Raw genomic sequence first — 6169 nt, 5'->3', positions numbered from 1 at the left:
TGACCTGGGTCCCAGGAGGGAGAAATGCACAGAATATGCTTCGGGGTCAAGTGTCACTGTCACAGATGTTCAATGAAAGAAGATTATAGAAGAAAATGTTCAAAACTGACGATGAGACCTTAGTTTATAAGACTTGGAAAGCCAATCTAGAAAAATGTAGATGTTAACAGATTTCGAGCAGGAAAACAAGATGACAAAAGATTAATCTGGCAACATGAGGAGGGTGAAGCCAAAGAAATTTAGACCTATTGAAAGGAAAATTGTAGGTGTTCTTTAAAGTCAGTTTTAACCACATACTCTACAAACCTGCCCTTTATTCTCTCCAAACTGCAGATCAATAAAAGTTTGGTGCTCAAAATTGAAAGACTGGAAGATATAATAGCAGGGAGGCCAACAGTGGCTACTAGAGACAGTACAGGAGAGGTGGATAATAGTGTGTAGGTGTGTGTGTGTGTGGAAAAAATAAAACATTTAGTAGATACCAAAGAGAAAAGTTATCTGTTCATGATAAAATATATGATAATGTCTTTGACTTGATAATACGTACTGTATTCATGCTAGGAAAAAATCACACTGTAAAAATATACAGTGATTAAATGTAAATTAAACATATACATACACACCCAAATATATAAAAGTTTGGTACTTCTAATGGCACATGTTTGTCTTTATCCATGCCTTTGAAACATGACCCTTTTTTAACTTTCGGCTTCAAAGTCCTCTAGAAAGAAGAATATATCTGGGTACTATCCTCCTGTTCCCTACCGAGTTAACAGGGTACCTTCCATAAAATATTGCTACGTTTTCAACTAATAAATACAAATTGAATTTGCCTTTACTTATCTGTGTCCTGCTCAATTTCCAAAGGCCAATATCACAATTTAAACTTTATTTGGGAGCTATTCTTCTTGATTAAGTGTCATACATTTCAATCTTTTTCAGTTTACATTTAGTCCAAAATTACCCATTTTCCTTGTCTAAATTTTCAGTAGTTATTTTGGCAGTTTTAAAAGAGAGAATCAAAATGGCAGGATCATGAGAAGTTTGCCAATTCATTCTTGGCTCTTCCAATATACTAAGATTCTTCTTTTAATCATCATCATAAATAGAGACTGGAAAAAGTCCATTGGATTTGACAACTGGGAAGTAATTCATGACTTTGGCAAGAACTATTTCAGCTGAAGCAGTGTAAGTGTGTATCGGGGGAGGGAAAGGGGTGGTGATCCAGACTGAGTGATTTGCGAGTAGGTGCAAAGTGGAGACACTGAGCAAATTCTATAAGCTTTAAAAACTAGATTTTGAAAAGAAGGCAAGACATGTAAATGCAAAGTGAGTCAGGAGCAGATTCTTTATCATTTTTTTTAAGGTTTTGCTCTAGGGAATGTGCACTCATCTGAGAGAAACAGAGAGAAGATGAGAAATCACCCCTCTGGGGGATGGCCACACCACAGCCCCTTCTCTTTTCTCCTCCTTTCTCCTCTCTGGATTTAGGGCACAAACTCACACGTGCCTGCCATGATTCTAAAACTGCTGGGTCCAGGACTCAAACTGTGGTCAGCAATGTGGAAGTCCAGTGCTTTAACCACTATAACACCTGCTGGCCCCCATGAGCAGACGCTCTGTTTTAAATGGCAAAGTCTTGGACTTGCATGTATTATGCATGAATTTCTAACAGTTCATTATAAATATCATTAAAATTCACTACATCAATCACAGTTTCATTTCTCCACTGTTTTTTGTTGTTGTTGTTTTTGCTTTTGTTCATAAAGTTTTTCTAAATCCAAGGGAATGCAATGCACAATCTGATTGGGTGGTACAGCTTTCTTCCACCTTTCCAACTGTGGAGTTTATGCACACCCCTTGCAAACACCTCATTTGTTGGTTTCAACCAAATAAAATTTCTGCATACATGTATACCCCTACGACAATTTCATCATCCTTTGTTCAATTCCTAAGCCTTCACAGCATAAATGATTTTAAACTATTTTGAGTATCTCTTAGCTTTCAATTGTTGGAGTTGAATAGCTACCTGTTATTCCAGAGTTTTTATCCTGCAGTCATTTACCAAACATCTAAGCTTGCCAATCTTGTTGCCAAATCAATGGATAATTCTGCCTCTGTGTACATTACCCCACTACACACTGACACATGCCAGGACAAAACTGTTTACCTTAGATTATAAGGATTTGGGTCTGACTTTATTTAGACTGTGAGCATCACACGTTTTCAAACCACAGAGTGTGAGAATGCTATCAGGTTGAATGGGAACCAGTAAATCAGGAATAAACCATTCCACCTGCAGTGCCAAGCAGCAGGGAGTGTTCTTGTCACTGTAAGTTTTAATGACTCTCAAAGAAGTTTCTTAGGCTATACAGTTCAAAAGACTATATAAGATTTTATATTAAAGGGAATATGGAAGAAATGATCCTAAAAACTAGTATATGTAACTCAGAATCTGAAATATAATGTTGAGAAAATTGTAATAAAAACAAATAGATGTGAGGACCAGCAGACGACATAGTGGTTATGTCACCGGACTCCTACATGGCTGACTGTAGTTCAAGTTCTGGGGTTGGTGGCTTCTAACTCATGCCAGGTGGATGTGCATGCATATGCCCAAGATCTCAGGAGGATAACAGAGGAGAAGAGATTGTGGCATGGCCATCACCCTTGGGGGTGCTTTCTTGCTTTCTGTTTCCCTATCTCTCCAGCAAGTGCACACACCCTGTGGAAAAAAATCTCTCAAAAAAAAGATAAGTGTGGGGACCAGCAGTTAGCATAATGGCTATGTCACTGGACTCCCATGTAGTCAAACGCGGTTTGCATCCAGGACCCAGTAGCTTAAAACCCACGCCAGGTGCGTGTGCATGCGTGCCCAAGATCCCGAGAGGAGAATGGAGGAGAAGGGATTGTGGCGTGGCCATCCCCCCTGGGGGGTGATTTCTTGCTTTCTATCTCTCTGTCTCTCTCTATCTGTCTGGTGATCACACATGCCCTACAGCAAAAACCTCTCAAGAAAAAAAAAGATAAGTGTGGATGAGCAGGTGGTGTGGAAGTTAAAGCACTATATCCCACGTGATTGACGACACGGCTCAAGTCCTCGACTCGGCAGCTTGAAAAATCATGCCAGGCACATGTGTGTGCATGCCCAAAATTCTGAGAGGAGACTGGAGAGAAGGGATTGCAGTGGGCCATCACCCCTAAGGAGCGATTTCTCATTTTCCCTTTCTATCTCTCTTTCTCTCTTTGACTCTTCAGTGAGTGCACATACCCTACAGCAAAAACATAAACAACAAAACCAATAGATGTACAAGGAGCCAAATTCCTTTCTTTCTATGCTAAATTCACTCATCTATAAAATCCCAAAGATACAATTTTCTTATCTTTGAAACATCTTCCCTTTTTCTCCCACCTACACATAGACTCCATGAAACTTCCTTAAGGAACTGGCCAGTTCTTGGGTATTGCTGAAGACTAGGTCAGGCATAGTCCATTGTGAATGTGGGCAAGCAGTATATAACTGGAGGCTAAATTTTTCTTGAGGAACCAAGCATGTTAAGGAAAATTATTTTAATAAATCAAAGTTCTGATTCCTTGCATGTAAAATGCTAAAGAAATGTCTTCATGATTTGGTGCCCTCTCTTACTGTTTTTATCTATTTGCTTTTTTGTAACTGGCTCAAATAGCCAAATGCAGCACACTCTATGCACTTGATGAAATATCCAAAATGGGCTCCACAACTGTGGGTTATACGGCATTGAGATTTTTTAGAAGATTTTTCAGAAGATTCCTTTTGCTCACGTATCGAAGCACAGGATGAATAAGTGATCATCCTGGTGTTGTTTAACACTATATTCTTCAACAGCTATTGGGGACGCTGTGTACGCAAATGTAAATATACTTTTCATCCTGTTCCACTCCCTACCTCCTATATGCATACTTATAATGAATATTTAATATGGTTGATGAAGGTTCTTCATCCTCTGAACAAAACTTTTTAAAAATTTTATATGGAGGGGCCAACAGGTGGTATAGTGGTTAGGGCTCTGGACTCCCACATAGCTGACCATGGTTTGAGTCCCAGAACCTGTGGCTTAAAAATCATGCTAGTTGAATGTGTATGCACATCCAAGGTCCCAAGAGAACAGTGGAAGAGAAGGGACTGCAGCATGGCCATTTCCCAGGGGGTAATTTCTCACTTTCCTCACTAGCTCTCTCTGGCAAGCACGCTCACCTAATGGCAAAAATGTTTTTAAAAATTATATGAAAGGAGTCTGTGATTGTGGTCAAACCCCAGTTATGGCCTTAGCATTGAGAAAAGCAATCCACATTCCCTTCCTCCTTTCACAAGAACACAATCTTTCACTGCAATAGTCCCCAACTTTTTTGGTATCAGGTACCAGTTTTATGGAAGACAGTTTTTCCATGGATTGTGAGGATGGTGCTGGTGATAGGGACGGTTCTGAGATGATTCAAGTTTATTCATTTATTGAGCACTTTATTTCTTATTATTACATTGTAATATATAATGAAATAATTATACAACTTACCATAATGCAATATTTATAGCTGCTCCCCAGTTCTAGCATCATTGCCTCAGCTCCACCTCAGACCATCAGGCATTGGATTCTCATAAGGAGTGCATGACCTAGATCCCTCACATGCACAGGTCACTATAGGGTTTCTATTCCTATGAAAATCTAGTGCCACAGCTGAAATGTCAGAAGGTAGAGTTCAGGTGGTAATGCTAACATTGGAGAGGGCTGTGAATACAGATGAAGCTTTACTTACTCACCCATCACTCATTTCCTGTTGTGCAGACAATTCCTAATGGGCCAAGGACCGGTACCAGTCCGTGGCCCAGGAGATAGGGTTCCCTGTTCTAGTCCACCTGAGTTGTTAGAAGTCATTACATGAAGTCATCAGAGCAGAGCCAGGCAAAGGATTAGAAAAAGGATTGGGACCAGACTTCATTGATCTTCTTTATGTAAAGGTGAATCTTATATAGATTGTCCCATTATGAATATAACATTACAGCTGTATTTTAATTCACATGTATAAATAAAATAAATATACCTCTTTCAGTTAATTCAATACAGATCTAATACCGATCATGTAGTTACTTTCTGAAAAGTGCTGACAGTCCAAATATGAGTTAAGATTCATTCTCTGCTTTTAGGAGGCTGGGACATAGTAAGAGAGAGAAACAAATATAGATAAGGTGATATGGCTTAGCCAAGGGCAGAAAAAACTCATGTCACATCTCGCCAGGTAAACTATAAATTCCTAGGGGCTGGCATCCTGTACTTGCTTTTATCTATTCTGTGCCATGAACACAGCAGGGGTTCAATAAACAATCTTTGAAATTATTCATATAGCTTACAAACAACCACATACTTTACATTCATTTGCCTTCCTTTGTAAAAACTGCTTAGTTACCACAAAACAAGCAAACAAACAAACAAACAAACTAGAAGCTGTACTTCACACTGGGAATACATGAAGTCCACAAGCATTATGATTTAATTCTACCAACTCTATAATCCAAATAAAATATCTAATAATCATGCACATATTAGATGAAACATCCTCCGAATCTGTCTCCACAAGGAAATCTCTCCCTGTGAAGTTCAGAATTTTTCTAACTGAAGCCTTATTCTTAATACTCTTCTGTTTTAAAAATATTCTTTTTTAAATAAGTGAAATGGTATTTGATTTAAGCTACTTGTGTAATGTGCTCCTTCACCCAAAAAAGATTTAGAATTATTAAAATGTTTTATACTATCACGTCTAGATGAACAGAGGTTGCACTCACAAAGGAAACACGGGAGTTTCTTGTATGTTTTACACAATGAAAGGCATGTCACATTCTGTTTTTCTGATTGAAGAATGTCACAGCCCAGAGGGTTGGTTACTCTCAGAAATTCAACCGAGAAAAGTCCTTCAGATCACTGAGAAGAAAGCTATATGCTAGGAAATTAATCAAATCTCCCCAAAATTACTACAATTTGATCAAAGATATCACTCCAATGGGCCACATGTCATTTCTGACAGGAGTAATCATAATACGAATACAGTTGTTTTTGTTTTTTAAAGGCTGAGGAATATGCATCAGATGTAAATTAGAAGGAAAAAAAAGGTTAGGTTCAATGTTCATTGAAGATTTTTT

This window comes from Tupaia chinensis, unplaced genomic scaffold (assembly GCF_000334495.1).
Source record: "Tupaia chinensis unplaced genomic scaffold, TupChi_1.0 Scaffold147433_1, whole genome shotgun sequence".
Taxonomy (NCBI): Eukaryota; Metazoa; Chordata; class Mammalia; order Scandentia; family Tupaiidae; genus Tupaia; species Tupaia belangeri.
Note: the sequence above shows the minus strand (reverse complement) of the source record.